Source organism: Mastomys coucha, unplaced genomic scaffold (assembly GCF_008632895.1).
Source record: "Mastomys coucha isolate ucsf_1 unplaced genomic scaffold, UCSF_Mcou_1 pScaffold11, whole genome shotgun sequence".
Classification (NCBI taxonomy): domain Eukaryota; kingdom Metazoa; phylum Chordata; class Mammalia; order Rodentia; family Muridae; genus Mastomys; species Mastomys coucha.
Window position 1 is genome coordinate 23,323,904 of NW_022196893.1, and position 17,059 is coordinate 23,340,962.

A 17,059-nucleotide genomic window follows, 5' to 3' on the forward strand; every position below is an offset into this window, starting at 1 on the left:
AAATGTCTGTCAACACTTGGTGTTAAAATCTTTCAATTGAATGTCTCTACCAAATTCAACTTCTCTGCCTCCTTTTGAATGATATATCTTTACACACACACACACACACACACACACACACACACACACACCACATATGTACATGTCAGCGAGAGAGCACTAATCCTTTTTAATTTTGAGATGAACTCGCTTCTGGAAATTTGAGTGCTCAAAGAAATGCGTAGATTTTTTTAAATCATATTTATTTTCAGCGTTTTACTTTTTAGATGCTTTGATGAACAACAATCCATCTATACTTTATTTCTACTAGGACTCAGTTTTCCCAGTTCTAGAAGAAAGTACAATACTAACCATGTATTCTGACATCTCTGCTGCCTTGAAGGACTTTGTACATTTATTTTATGTCCTCCATGTAGCTATCCCAGTACCTTAACTCATTTTCTTCCTGTATATAGTCAAACATCATCCTAGCAAGAAAATCTTTGAAATGAACTTTATCTTCCAAAGTTACTTTTGTTTGTTGGATTATTTTTCCCATCTGTATCCCATAATACATGGTTAAGCTATTCCTTGCTTCTGTCACTATGTCTAATTACATTACTAGAGAAAGAGGTGACACTCAGTAAAGGGAAATAAATACATACACAGTGAATGATTTGGTAAGTGACTGACCTGTGGGTAATGAGCAATGCCTTTGGTCTTTAAGGTCCCTAGAGAGAACATGGGTTTACTGTTGAGTGTTTAGCTTTAGGGGTCACCATCTGTTGGTGATGTGGCCTTGGATAGGGAGTTTAACATCCCTGGGCTTCTGTTTCACCACTTGAAAGTTGTAGCTAATGATTCTAACCACCTCTTGAGTCCTACATGCTGACAAATGCTATCTTTCTTGGAAAATGCCCTGACACTCTACCTGAAGCACTTCCATTAATCCCAGGTCATAGAACAAGGTGCAGAGAAGGCACACAATGCTTGAAGTGGTAAAACAGTGCTTTCAAAAGAGGGGCTTCTGGTACCAGATATAGTTTTTTTTTCCATTTCTACTTACTAATTCTTTCCTCTATAATTTTATTGAATAGCACTGGATATGCTATTATTAAAATCAATAATTGAATGTTGCCTTATTGCCGAATATCAGTATCAGAGTTAGCAAATGAAACCCACTTCTCTTTGTAGAGAAATGATTATGAGAAAAGATAAATTAGATATAAAGTTACATCTGGGGGCATACGTTTCACTCTCATATCTTTGAACACTAAATCTTGTACCAACAGGTAACTTCCCACTGTGTATTCAGAAGTATTACTGAAGAAGCATTGTCCTGTGAGAGCACTGTCTAGCCAAGGCTCTGGCAGTGCTCACGAGCAATAACCATTGGCTTGATTAGCATCATATCAGATCTGTTGTCTGATGGATTTTTCTCCTTTGCAGATTTTAAAATGTGCTTCAACATCTACATTTCATCCTGCACGAGGATCATAAAGATGGTTTCTCTGGTTCCCTGTAGTATTATCAATGCAGTTAGCGTTGGTTGGTTTATTCAGAGAACTTTTGCTTCAGAAAACAACCCGTTACAAGGTTGGATACACATTATATTCAGGTGGGACTGCTCTGGGTACAATAAAGATGAGTGTCTGCCCATCTACCTGCTCCCCCAATGAGCATGGCCCAACCAGCTGCTCCCCCTTTCTTCCCATCTTCCCAGGAGCTTGCCTAAATGAAGCAAAGAAACATGGTAAGGACCAGTCTCATGTGTCACAGAGTAGACTCTGCTTCAAAGATACTGGTAAAAACAAATGCAATTTTAACCCGATGATGGATTTTAGAAATATACATTTATTTCAGCCCAGGCAACTCAGAGATATCATCTGTGGCACTCTCTGTCACAGACATCTTTCTGAAGGAATATTTTTTCTGGCCAAGAGAGAAAAACTGTGAAAAACCAGTATGAAATATTTTTTAAAAATGGTCCTAAAACAGAATAATTGATACACGCTGTAAGAGATCCTTATTTGTGTATATATCACTTATTAGGAAGAGATATATACAGTGTGGTATTGACTCCCAGGGTTTTGATGCTAAGAACTCCCACATTCTGCCATCTGTACTTAAGAGACCATGGGAAGCAGTATGTATTTCAGAAGCCCGAGAAAGCAATGGTGTAGACTCCAGGACAAGTCTGCAGCTTGAGCGAATATGGTGATTTGAATGAAAATGGCCTCCATAGCCTCATAAGGACTGGCACTATTGGGAGGCATGGCCTTGTTGGAAGAAGTGTGCCTCTGGGGGTGGGCTTTGCGTTTTCAAGTGCTCAAGCCAATCTCAGTGTCCCTTGAGGATCTGGATGTATAACTCTAAATTATGTCTCCAGCACCATGTGTGGCTGCAGGCTATCATGCTTCCTGCCATGATGATAATGGGCTAAACCTCTGTGCTGTAAGCCAAACTAAATGCTTTCCTTGATAAGAGTTGCCTTGGCCGTGGTATTTCTTAGTAGCAATAAAAACCTTAAGACATTGAGCATTAGGGAATAAAAGCGAGGACAAGGATCCAGCTCAGTTGCTCAAAAGATGTGATTCCCACTCTCCTTCCCCTTTGTTCTTTGGGCCCGCATTATGGTGACTATATATTTGTTATACAGTGCTCAGAATCTGGTCTCTTCCACAGGCACCCTACACACATATTCCGAAATCACACTTATTGAGCTAGCTCTCTGGGCACCCTGGGACCTGGTGGATGCGGCAGTTGAAGCCTCACACTTCAATCAAGCTTCAACTCAACTTTCCTTTTCTCTAGCCTTCTGCTGCCATGGCTGATTTGCCACCATTTGCCTTGGTATGGCTAATGAATTCCAGGTCTCTATCCCAAACATGTCGCCACTGTCTTCTGAGCTACTCAGAAGTGACTAGGAAAGTAGTGGAAATATCAACCTAGGTTTATTCTCCCTTGGTGTTTATCATGTGCTTGCCTCCCACCACGACCAAAGTACTATCACCGGCTTCCACATTTTAAGCTGAAGCCTATCTCCAGTCTGTTTTCTTTCAAGAGAACAATCTTTTATTGGTTATTTTATTTATTTACATTTCAAATGTTGTCCCCCTTTCCAGTTTCACCTCCAAAAATCCCCATCTCATCCCCCCTCCACCCTGTTTCAATGAGGGAGCTCGCCTACCCGCCCTAGCATCCCCTACACTGAGGCATTAAACCTTCACAGGACCAAGATCCTCCCTTCCCATTGATGCCCAAGGAGGCCATCCTCAGCTACATATGCATCTGTAGCCATGAGTCTCTCCTTGTGTATTCTTTGGTTGGTATAATTTAGTTCCTTGGAACTCTAAGAAGGGAGGAGTGGCTGGTTGATATTGTTGTTCTTCCTATGGGGTTGCAAACCCCTTCAGATCCTTTGGTCCTTTCTCTAACTCCTCCATTAGGGACCCCAGGCTATATTGATCAGACTCTGGCAGGGTCCCTCAGGGTACAGCTATACTACACTCCTGTCAGCAAGTGTGAAGAGAGTATGGAAGAAAGGTAAACTATGCAGCCTGGAGGCAAGTTCTTCTATTCTTAGGACAATGATTTAGACTTGTGAGTGAAGTGAGAACTGGAGTCACACACACCTCTGTCAACTTACAGATGCTGAAGGAAGTGTCGGTGGCTCATGTCTGATCCTGCCTCACTTCCATCATTCAGAGTAGGAAAATATCACCACAAGGTAATGGGCTGCTTGGAAAGAAGGGTTTAATGTAGGGCCCTTTCCCTAGAGGAAACATGTCAATCTAGACAGTACCTCCATCATGACTAAGCACGGTTTTCTACAGGCTCAGTAATACGGGAGCTACTTAAACAGGCCAAGAAGTGGGGTTTTTTGCTTTTTGTGCCTGGTATCTGATCTAAAGTATATCATCTCTGCTGCAAATTATTTATAGTGTTTAGTAGTATGATTTATTTTTTGATAACACTTAAAATACACAATTATCTCTTGATATGTAAATGAATAGTTATGGATGTGAGTTTTCCGGTGGAGAATTATTAATGTGAGAAGCTTGACTAATTAATCACATTTCCAAGCATAGCCAAGAATTTTAAGGTTGGCACTGAATAGACGGTATGCTGGTTAAGTATTTGTCAACTAGATACAAGCTGGAAACATGAAAAGTAGGAACCTATTTTTGGAAAATGCTCTCAATCGGATTGGCCAGTGGGGAAGCCTGTTGGGCGTTTTCCTGATTAATAGTTGATCTGAGAGGGCAGTACAGATAGGTTCCATTTCTCTAAAACTTTAGTTCAGACATATATCCAACAGCGTTCATTAGTGGACACCTGGGACTCATTCCAAGAAGACTAGCTACACCTCTCCCTCTCTTTACCATCCATACCTCATCCGGTGTCTCTCATAGGCTCAGGCCAGCCTCCTCCACAGCTGTTGCTGTCCTTGGTGCTCATCCCAGTCCTGCCATCTCTAAAACCCTGGGGTCTCCACCGGCTACAACATCACCAGCCGCCTCTCTCTGGTTCTCTTCCAGTCCTTCAACCTTGTTACATGGTTACCAGGTTACACCAGGCTCTTTTGATGACTCCTTAAATCCTGGGGCTTCTTCTGCAACAGAGAACATCATTATCCATAGCCTATTCTGACCTCTCACAGAGCCAAGCCTCAGCTGCTCTCTAAGGCCATTGCATGCCTTTAAAATCAGCAAACCATGGAAACTCTTAGTCATAAACAAGTTTGGCTGCCATCATGCAATGGCCCCCTTGGTCCCCTCTGAATGACGGCTTCTTTGTACCACGGTCCACAGACAGGAAGCAGATAATGAGGGATGCTTATGCATGCCTTGCATTCTTCTTTCAATATTTTCTGGAACCCCTCAGCCCAGGGAGTGATGCTGCTCACATTCAGTGTGGGTCTCCCTCCTCACTAAACCTAACCTAGGTAATCTCTCACACATTTGCCTAGAGGTTTACTGTAATGGGAGTTTTGGTTTTTTTAAAAAACCCAGTTGTGTTGTGTGAATGTTTTTGTTTTAATCCCAGGTGTGGGATGAGAGGCTGCTTCACAGCCGGTGATTATGGTTTGTACTAGCAGGGGCTTCATTTTTGCCAGCTGCAGATAGTCTAATTCTGGGGACTCTGGAGAGGGTACTAATGGGAGAGCTCCGAGAGAGCCTGTGGTGGCTGCTATTCCCCTTCGCTGTTGTCCCCTTTGTTGCTGGTCCTTTTGCTGCTGGTCCCTGCTGGTCGCTAGTGTTCCCTACTGGTTCCTGATGGTCCCTGCTGTTGCATTTACAGTTGCATTTGCTGGATTGCTGGTTTGCTATTGCTGGATCGATGGATAGCTGGATTGGCTATGTCACTGGATCACTGGATATTCTGAAAATGAAGAGTGTAGTTGACCCTAGGAACTCGGTGCCCCTAATTAGCAAGAAATCCTGTTAAAGAGGTCTACATCCCCTAAAGATGTCTACATCCCCTTTTCCCTGTAACCTTTCTCTCCTACCTAGTGTTGGGGGAGTGCAAGGGATTGGGTGGAATAAGGGTTGGAAGGGAAGTAGAGATATAAAAACCCAATAAAATAGCTGAACAAAAATGCCAACAGTTCATCTCCTAGGTGTTTCTACATCCCATAAATTTGATAATCAATATCAAACATCTGACATCTAATGTTGAATTTCTTTGAAGTCATAAACCCAGTGTTTAGCATCTATGAAAATTATCCTCTTTCCTCATCTTTAATAATTTACAGCTGAATGCCTTTCTAGTTCATAAAGGACTTTCAAACGTATGCACACTTTCAGTTGCATGGTGATCGTGGGAGGAACTCCGGGTTGGTACTGCTCTCACTTTGCAAATGAAGATACAGAGATAAAGTAAGCGACTTGTCCAATGGTGCTGTCTAATGTTGAAGCCTGAATGGCTCCTCAGCTCATGGCAGCCAGCCACTCATTTTCTAGATAAAAACATCACTGGGGATATGTCTATACTAGCTTAGCTCAGGACTGAAGTAACAGAAGCCAGCTCCACCACTTCATGGCTCCCAGTTTGATGCATTTCAAGTTAACCCAAATCATTTATCATTGTTTGTATCACATACTATTAAATCATTCTCATTTTTCTTTGTGATGCCATCGATATTGTCTATGTATTAAAATATCACACCTCATAATCTTGTTCCTGGAAGGTATTGCCTGCGGAAAGCCTGATATGCTTGGTTTCTACATCTATATTTCTTCTTGCCTAGTTTGGGAGAGACAAGGATGTGATTTGCCTCTTTGGCTAAACCAGAATAACTTGGTAAAAGTTGCATATAAAAAGAGAGTTATGATCATATTATTTGCGACTAGAACATCCTCGGCAGAAGCCTGCCCTGTGGCTGTGGTAATTATCCTTATTGGAGAGTAGGTAAAAGTGAAGATTATACCCACTCTTTTATATCACTCTCTAAATTGTATTCAAACATAGATATATGCCTGGACCACACCAGCCTAATACTTGCACACTTATACATGATTAGGATTCATGATTAGAAAACCTTCTGTTCATCAGCTTCTACTATAACCTTTAATATTTCAATAAACACTTTGCTGAGTATTCAAAGTAGCGATGTCTCTATCTAATAGAGAGGATAATATCATACCTAATGACTTACTCCATCGCTAGTTTTGTTTAGTGATGGTATATATTTTTAAATGACTAAAACTTATACACACAATTTACTTTGAGTCTGGGAAAAAAAAATATAGACCTCTCTGGAGGTAGAAAAAGAAGAAAAATTAAGGAGAAAACTTCTTTAAAGGATTTTTGTACATGGTTGATATTTATAAAATTTGATAATTGATAATCTAACTTAAAATGTACCATTCCAGAAAACCATCAGTGTGGAGAGCCAAGCCCTGAGCGAGAGGCCTCGTAAACAAAGCCCTTATTTGGCTAAGCTATTGCTATTGGTTGTTTCTACATCTGGTGATCTATCTGCTTTTGCTACATGGCCCATTGGGATTGGCTAAGCTTGGGAGTACTCAACAGCTGAGGGTGGGCCAGGAGGCGGAGCTTAAGTAAGCTCCAGAGAGGCAGGAGCTGCAGAAGACAATAAGATTAGAGCAGGAGGGAGAAGCATTGTAAAAGTGTCCTGGAATAAATTGCAAAAGGAAGAGCTAGTGTAGTTGCGTCTTTCTTGCTGGATGAGGAGGACCCAACACATCAGCTGTCACAACATAGCTCTGTTTTACAGCCATAAAAGGATAGTTTCACATGTGTGTAACTGAAAAGGCACTGGGCAGTTCATGAGTTGTTCCACCAATCCTTTCAGGTTAGAACAAAGCTTCAAGTGGTCAAACTGAATTCAAACAGGGGCAGCTTGGATAGTAGTGAGATCAAGGCCTCCGTACATTTGTCTCTACTATTTCAAATGAAAGGGTTCGATTTAATGTTTACCACCTAGGGGTAGCATCAAGGCTCGATGGTTTATAAAGAACACCTTGATTTCTGTGAAGATTGTTCACTATACTTGGCTCCCTTGGTTTCTACACCTCAGCTTCATTGTATAGAATGACAAGGCACCACAAAAGTCAGTGTTTGATTTGTGGGATATGCGGATAGATATGCTGGGTGGGAAGTTGTGTCTTCAACCCTAGAGTCCAGGTGAATAGTCTGTGATAATGATCAAGACCTCACCACAGTCCTTGCGAGTAGTATCGGAAGCTCCCATTGACGGGCGTTACCTAGACAAGAGGTTTAGACAACAGAGAAAGTCTCAGCCCATTAAAGATTAAGTCAAGGAGGAGAACACATTGAAAATGGGTAGCAGTGAGGCAGTAAGGAGCAAGCTGGCAAGACATGGCTTTGTGCACTCTTTCTGAGTCTCAAGGTCTAAACAAACACAGAACACAATCGCCCCCATCTCAGAGTTTCCCCATGAGTGCTGGACATCACTTTTATCTAAAACGTTTAACTGTACCAAACTCCTTTTAACCAGTAGCCTCAAGAAGATTCTGAGTGTGACTTGTGTACTAAGGATGAGATATTGAGGCCTTATTTGGGTTTCTGAAGTAAATTTAGGCCCAGGAATTAGCAGCAAGCTGACATTTCATAAGGAATGAAGTACTGGTTTTGTAACACACTGCTCTTTGGCAATACTAAATTGTTCCTTCTTTATAAACTGAGGAGAAAACATTATTGAGCTTTACTATATCATCACAAATGGTTAAATTTATATGAGTTTACATGTAAAGTCAAAACAATGTCCATATCGTGAGAATAGAGTAACGTTCTGTAGCAGTAAAATGGGGAAAAATCCTTTTAAAATAATCTTCATATTGAAGTGCTGTGACATTCTGCCTGCAAAATGTGCTTGTGCAATAATGTCACAAGGCATGTGGTAGTAACCAACAAATATCTTATTTGACATAAGGCCCACTCCATGAGATGAAACCCAGAGGATGCTGCTTGGGTGACCAGGAACCTGAGACTAGATAGTTCAGGAACCTGGGTGAAAACCAAATACCATTGTTCTGCTAAAGGAGCAAAGCAGTAAAATGACTCCTAATAACCATCCCGCTATTCACATGGATAAGTTCCTTGTTACTCATTGTCAGAGAAGCTTCTTTCATCCCCAAAAAAGATGAAAACAGAGACCCATAGCCAGACACTGTGGGAGGGAAGGACCTTGAAAAAAAATGGTCTCTGAACGGAACATTTCCATGAAATCCCTTCCCTCAGGGCTCCACCCACTGCATGGAAGAGGAGATTGAGGGTAAATGTAAGATCCACAGGGGAGTGACTGCAGCAAAGAAGCCAATCTTAACACTGCCTTTCCTCTTTGCCCCAACAAACCTGCTCAATTTTGCCTTTCTTCACTGTTTTCCCAAATGTTTTTGTATTCATAGTAATCTACGCCCTGTTGCTATGGTGAAATACCTGACAAAGGCGTCTTGAGGCAGAAAAGGTTTATTTTGGCTCACAGTTCCATGGAGCAGAGTCCACCTTACCAATGAAGGAAGGAAGAAGAAGTGAACAGGAAGTGGGGCCAGACGTTAAACCCTCAAAGCCAAGCCTCAGAAGGAAGCTTCTCAAAGTTTCCATAATCTTCCCACACTACCATCTGGGAACCCACTGTTCAAACACATAAGCCTATGGGAGACATTTCATATTCAAGGCACAAGGATGTTGAACAATCCAATATGGCTCCTTATCTCACTGAAGCTGCCTTGATGACACCCGCTTGCTTCCTATTTAGTGAACGAAATGACTATTTTCTTCATGGCTCCAGTCTGCTTCTCTAATTCTAAGCTTCCTCCCGTTGTTCATGTTTGGCCATACATATAATTCAGCTTCCAAGAGAGTGCTGTGAACTGCATAACACCAGAAGATGCCATATCTCAGCTGTGAACTGCACAACACCAGATGACGCCATATCTCATTGTTCCTTTGCATCCTACCCACTGTTAGGATAGCCAATGCCAGTTCTGTGTGCAGGGTCAGGTAACTGTGCGAGGAAGCCATCTTGACACAAAAAGAAAACTGTGAAACATCTTCACTTTGCATGTTCTCTTTTGCTTGCTCTTGTGGAAGTGATAGGTTCCAATCATAATTCCCAAGGTTCCTTTCATCTCAAACCTCTGTATACTGTTTGAGGAGTCACCATAGAGCTTCTGGCTTTTGCTTTAAACCTCACATTATCTATATCTAATATGCTGGATAATTTCACGGCAATCAGGAACTGAATCCCTACTACTAAGTCTCCTGGGTGGGTGCTCTTCACTGGGCAAGCAGAGGTACTCATTAAATGTTCATCGAAAGATTTTTTTTTTATTAACTTGTTGTGGCTTTCCCCACACTTTGGATCCAACTCAAATACCAGTTAATACATAACCCTTTTTTAGTAAAAAAGAAAAAAATTACACACTAAGAGTTTTTAATCTGGCTATAGGCCTTTAATTATGTTAAACTGCCACTATTCCGTTCCATCACTGACCCAAAGAAAATACTGCATGTCAGTTATTTTCTGACCTGTGATAGATGTAATGTCATTAAGCAGCATTAGCTCATACTCTTCAGAATCTGACTTGGAGTTTGGCAGCTGCACCATCAATTAGCGATATTGATGGTAACCTGTATTTTATATAGCAAGTCATTTGTTTTTCCATGGGAGCCTGGTGAATAAGAGGAGGAAATGGCAGTTATGTGTTGCCACAAACCATGGGCAGAAAAAGAAATGTATTCAAGTTCTTACTTAAACCTCCTGATCATCTTTTAAAGTCTTTGTGGTTAAGGGCAAGCATGTACACACACGCGTGGCTATCTTTAAGAATTCTTCTCTGCATTAAGTATTAATTTAGTTTTATTGCCCACTTTTAACCTAGCTATTTACTGTATCATTTTTTAACCTAAATTTTTGGGTAAGAGTGAAATATCTGTGTCGCCATGGAAATGCCTCTGCACTGGAGATCTGTGGCACAGATGCTGCCAAGCCCAGGAAGTGCTAGTTTAACTGGTTTTCATTTCCCTTTTCCTAAATGCATCGTATTGGAGGACTCTCGGTCTTCAGGGCTTTGATTTGACAATGCAAAGTCCTCACTTAGCGACTACTGGGAATTCTGTGAGGTACTACCAGACACATGTGAATTTATGCATGAAGAAAAGAGAGATTGAAAAGTATTTGGAGAAAAATTTTATGTACATACATACATACATACATACATACATGCATGCATACATACTCACCCACCCACCCCCACACACATACATATATCTATATCTCCCATCACATACCAATCTGTGTTTAATTTTTTAAACATTTTTTATCCCAAGTACTCCAGTTTCCATTAGTGACACAAACATTATAATCTCCTTCCACCCATTTATAAATTATAATTGATCACCAAAAGGAAAATAAAATGTGTACATGCCTGAAAAAAAATTATAATTGATATTAACATTTATATTCGGTTCCTGTTTTTCATAATTATGATAATATACTCACTAAAATTATTCAGGTTTAGGGGACAGGGAAGAAGGTTTGTTTTAGTTTACAGGTTATAGTCAATCATTGGGGGAAGCTAAGGTAGAATCAAGGCAAGAATGTAGAGGCAGAAACTGAGGCAGAGATCATAGAGCAATATTATTAACTGGTTTGCTCAGCCTGCTTTCTTATACAACCCAGGTCTACCAGGATTGGCACCAGATGCTGTGTGCTGGGCCCTCCTACATCGATTAAGAAAATGCCCCACAGACGTGTCACACAGCAATCTGATGGCAACAACTCTTCAACTGAGGTCATGTCTGCCCTTGTGACTCAAGTATTTGTCAAGTTGACAAAACCTAAGCAGCACAGCCTCCTGAGGCACACATTAAATTCATTTCAAATTCCAAACTCTAAGAATTAAACACTCTGTAATCCTCAACACACTTTGATTTTCATCATTCCTCAGCATTCACTTCTGTGTATGTGTGCATGTGTGTGTATGCATGTGTATATGTGTGTGCATGTGTATGTGTGCATGTGTGTGTGCATGTATGCATGTGTATATGTGTGTGCATGTGTGTATATGTGCATGTGTGTATGCGTGCATACGTGTATGTGTGCATGTGTGCTTGTGTGTGTGTGTGCTTGTGTGTGCGCTTGTATATGTTTCTCCATTTATCTGCTTTATGCTTCACTTTTCTTCTTTATAATTTTACGTGAATGCTCAAAGCCATTTTTATTCTAATAGAATTTGTCAAAAGTAACTATAAGCAAGCAATTTGCCTTTAAATTAAAACAAAAACTAAGCAATCATTTGCAATACAACATCAATAAAGAAGATGCTAGTGCGGCTGGAAATTTTGCTATGGGCATTTAGAAAATCTATGGTAATGGGTGATTTAAGCAAACTGGTCATTGTAAGGCTTTACTTTATTAATGTTTATGTTAGTGACTTCAGTATTCATTAGCTTAAAACTTCGTTTTCATTAGCAACTTACTACCTTGCAGAAGAGTAAGATAAATTACTAAGAGAAAATCCTTAACCTTTCCTTTCTTCTCTGCTCTCTGCATCTTATACAACAAGGTAGGCAGGCACACATCTGGAATGTGTTGGTAACTCATCAAATTATGAGGTAGATACAGTGATTCTCCAATGAAATCCAAACTTTCCCAGTGAATTCAGACTCTGCCTGTGGTATCTTCTCTGGTTTATTCAATGAAATCCACTTGGCAGGTCATCTCTCTGAGAATTCTGGCTCTGTGCTAACTAGTTTAGCAATCTTATCCATATGAGTGATGCCAGTAATACAGTTGCTCCAGGACTTACACGTTTCAATAAGCAAGGATTGTATAGGAAAAGCCTGACTTGGTTCATATCATCATCTTCATGACTGTCTGTTATGGGAAGATCTTTAAGTTTTTATGGGGAGATCTTCAGATCACGTAACGTTTCTCTCCTGGCTTTCTTACTAATTCCCACCACACCCCTTCCGCATAGCCTACCCCCCATACTCCTCAACTATAATTTACCTGCCTTCTGATTCTCTACTCCAGAGTTTGGATAAAAGTGGTTAAGATGGTAAGCTGGGGGATACAGGATGCTTGTGGGTAAGGGGCTTAGGATGCCCATGGCTGAAAGAGACAAACATGGAAACAAGGAGAAGGGTAATACTGTAGAAATCTGCATTGATACCCCAACTTGCCAGTTAGAAGCTGTATAATTCAGGGTCAAATGTTTGACTTCTTTCAACTACGGTGACTTCATCTACAAGAAAATCACTGTAGGGCTTCTTTACCTCCTGGTGTTGCTGTGGCTCTTACACAAATGCTGTCCTACTTTAAGAAGAAGTCTCCCGTGCTCACTAAAAAGATTGAACTTCACACAATCATGTATTGGTAACCATGTCTGTATGCATCACATTTTCTTTGCCCATTCATTTCTTTGGGGGGATGGGCATCTAGGCTGAGGCCATACCTTAGCTACTGTGAATGATGTCACAATAACTATGAATGTGGACTGTTTAGTAATGTCACAATAACTATGGATGTGGACTGTTTAATTTCTTTGTTCCTGCACCAGGAAGAGGGACAATTGGGTTCTTTGGTTTTGTTTTGTTTTGTTTTTTCTTTTAGTTTTATTGCAAAGCTCTTCTATACAGTTCTCTATAATTATAACAGTAATTTACCTTTCCATGAACAGTATGTGAGACTTTATTAAATTTATTGTCTCTGCCTATTTTTCAGCATTTTTAAAGCTTTACTTACTTGGTGATAGCCATTCTGACTGAAGTGGGATGGTATCTCAATATGATTTTTATTTGGATTTTCTTGATTGCTAAGGGTATTAAACAAACTTTCCATATATGTTGGGCCTTGCGTGAATGTGTGTGTGTGTGTATGTGTGTGTGTGTGTGTGTGTGTGTGTGTGTGTGTATTCAGATAATTTGTCCATGTTTGAAATTAGATTCCTTTTCTAGTCTAGATATTTACTCCTTGCTAAGTTTTTCACACTTGCTCTTGTCTACTCAGCCTGTTAACCGTTTCATGACGAAACTCCCAATTTTCCAAATGTCACTATCATGTTCGTTTGTTTGTTTTGCACTGAGAGTCTTGTTTAGTAAACCATTGCCTGTGCTATGTTTTCTCTACTGGTTTCATATTTTACATCTAGGAATTTGAATCATTGGATTTGGACTTCGGTGCATGGTGTGGTCAAGTTTCAGCTGTCTGCTTGTGCATGGCCCCTTTCTCTGGTGCACTTTGAACATGCTTTTCCTTCTTCAAGGCATGGCCCTCATGTCTCTGCTGAGGTTGGGTGGCTGCTGCTGTGTGCCCTCCTTCCTGGGGCCCCTGCTCAGTTTCTCTTGTCTGCATCTCTGTTTTCTTGGCACTAGCATCCCTGCTCCCCATGGCTCTACAATGTAGAGGTGGTGAGCTGCCACCACCATTCTTTTCCAGTGTTTCCAAGTGAACTCTATATATTTTTTCTAATTCTTTGAAAAATGCCCATGGTGTTTTGATGGGCATTTCACTGAATTTCGTGATAGCTTTTGAAAGTATAAAGCTGGATCCATGTCTGTTATCCCAATCCCAGTCTATGTATTTGGCAAGTCATTCCATCTTTGTGTGTGGTCTGGGGTTTGTCTAATTATCATCATTTCATTTACTTCTAAGGACATTTCATTTTGGTAGCTATTATTATTGAGATTTCTTCTAATAATTCTTTTGCAGAAAAAAATGTATTATTAGTGCATAGGAAACCTATTGTTTTCATGTTGATATTTTTTTAGCGTGTTATAAATGAACATGTCTAGAAGCGCTGTCTACAGTTGAGTCTTTAATGTTTTCTACGTATAGTCACTTTGCCATTGTTTATAAATGTTTATAAATTTAACTTCCTCCTTTTCTATTTGTATTCCTTTCATTTCTCTCTTTCACCTGATTGACTTTGCTAACTTAGGGCTATGTCTGCTAAGAGTTGACAGTGGATATGCCGTTTTTATTCCTGATCTTAGAGAGAAAATGCTATCATTTGGCCCATTCTCTATGTTGAAGGTTCTGAGACCAAGTTCCCTTCTGCTGCCTTAACTACCCACAATGCCAAGGTTCTCCTGCCCCCCTGAAATGACAGGGACTCCCACTGAGACTGGCTCATTCTGCCTTCCTGGAATGACAGGGATGCCCACTGAGACTGGCTCATCCTGCCCTCTGGAATGACAGGGACACCCACGGAGACTGGCTCACCCTGCCCCCTGGAATGACAGGGATGACCACTGAGACTGGCTCACATTTGAACTGTGGCTGACTTTAAGGAGGATATACTGACTTTCTGAAGGACTGGGAACTGGGGTCACTGGATTCACCACTCCCAGTCACTCCACATTTAAAATGTAGGGCACTGACTGGCTTCTTGTGAATCTATGTTGGAAATTATTCCAAGTGTGGAATGTCATCCTCGATTTGAGAAGCAGTGTTCTTCTGTACTTTCTGTACTGTTCTCTCTGTACTGCAAACACAGGTAGACAACAGCAGACAAATTACCTGAAACTGAACTAGAGAAAGATTTTTAAATAATTGCAAAGAGCAAAGCTTAGAAAATGTTACTGAAATATCTATGCCTTCCTTTTGTAAGGTTCGGTGGTCTTTGTATGCCATAGCCCAGCATTCCAGGCACTGCAGTGCTTGGGGCCAACAGTGTGAATGTATGCTCTCTTCACACGAGTCCTGCACTTGCTTTTCAGTAATCAGAAGATGATTCTGAATTTACAAGTTGGGAACCTAAAATTAAAATTTCTCCTCAATATCTTCTGATTGAGTGTGTAATCAGTTCAATTTTTAATTTTAAATGATCATTAAAGCATTTAAAACATACTTTATACCTTTTATTTTATACTTCAAAGACTTTAGATATGAGATCAAAATACTAAATAATTTATGCCAAACCCATGGTAAGAATGACAAATAATGCAAAAAAAGTACATGTTTTAATTCTTGGACTCTATTCTACTCAACAAATTTTTCTTGTTTTCATATTATTATGTGATTGTTAATAGGGAATAGTAACTATTTATTAATTTCTCTAGATTTTGTTAAAGATGGGCAAAGGGGATCAGACATCCAGAGTGTTACTGAGGACAAAATGGAAGGAATATAGAAAATTAGTTTCTTTCATAGAATACTTTCTTCTCTTCTAGATATTAGTTATTTTGGGATAAAATGATTAAAATACATATGTTAGTATTATACAGGGAAATTATTAGGGCCAATATTATCCAGATCAGTGTCTCATAAGCTATTAATAAACATGTTTACAGAATTTCTCCTCCCATCATAGGAAGACAGCAAAAGGAGAGGGGCTTAAAATGTGGCATTCAAATGACTTTAGATTTTTGTTTAACTTCCAAAGGGATGTGTTATCAAACCCATAAGTTGGATTTAGGACTCCCAGTCAGTATCCATCTCTGCTGGTTCACAGAGTGTTGCGTAGACCAATGGCTTACTCTCTGGTTGTACAATCACCAGAAAGTCTAGCTGAGTTCTGAGATCAGAAGCATGGACCACCACACCCAGCTTGTTTAGTAGAGCAATCCAGCTCAGGACCAGGAATACAGCACTGCTCATGCTAGGTAGCAATCTATAAGCTGAGACCTACCTCCAGACCCTGCAGGAATACATTTAAAGAGTTGGGGTTAAATTCTGCCACTTTCTATTTTTGTAGACTGGCTTTAAGGCACAGAGATAATGATAATGTTCCTCCAAAGTGGTCGCTGGGAAAATCGACTAGATGATGCTTTTGAATAATGCAAAGCTGGAACTCTAGAATTATAAGATTATTTTTTTACATATTGGTCCTTGAAGTTAGACCTTTCTTTCAACGACCATGATCTGTAATAATATAGTATGAATTTATGGTTAACTAAATGTAAGATTTCCTACATATTTCCTCCTACAAACCATCTTTCACAACAGTTATGTCTTAAATAGAATGATAAGATTGCCCTAAGTGATGTCTCGGTAACTTTATAAAATCTGTCTATAATCTTACTGAAAGTTGCCACATTCTTACTGAAGAAAATTTTATACAACATATTCTAATTATGCGTTCCCAACCTCCTCTGGTTCCTTTCAGAAACTCCACAATTTTCTCATTCTTCAACCTCCACACTCTTTCCCCCTTTGTCTCTCTTTGAAAGGCAAACTGGCAAAGAAATAAAAGAAACAACACAGAAAAAAATCATATAAAATAAAGAGACAAAGAAAAATTCAACAAACACACACATGTACACACAATCAGAAACCAGAATATACCAGAAAAGACCAGTAAGACAAAAAAATGTCCAAACAAAGCCATATGACCAATAGGTATATTGATCAGGATGTCACCAGCAGTCATTTTATTGCTATGTTCCTTTAGCAGAACAATAGCATTTGATTTTTTTCCCCATGGCCTAACGAGTCTCAAGGACTTGGTAAACTGAGCAGTGTCATGCACGGGTTGCAGCTCTTACAATGCGTCTTCAATCCAATCAGGGAGTGGCTGGTTATTCCCAAAATGTCTTTGCCATATTGCACCAGCATAACTTGCAGGCAGGTCACCATTTTACA

At 40.1% G+C, this 17,059-nt stretch overlaps 1 long non-coding RNA gene across 1 annotated transcript in view; it reads right to left on the minus strand.

Annotated features, from left to right (window-relative positions):
- LOC116078235 overlaps positions 1-12,891 on the minus strand; it is a 28,939-nt gene extending 16,048 nt beyond the window's left edge. The window contains exons 1-2 of the long non-coding RNA XR_004113460.1: positions 12,751-12,891; positions 4,374-4,594 (exon numbers count right to left, since the gene is read on the minus strand). This is a non-coding gene — a long non-coding RNA (uncharacterized LOC116078235). The remainder of the gene's footprint in view (positions 1-4,373; positions 4,595-12,750) is intronic.
- Positions 12,892-17,059: the final 4,168 nt, after the last annotated feature.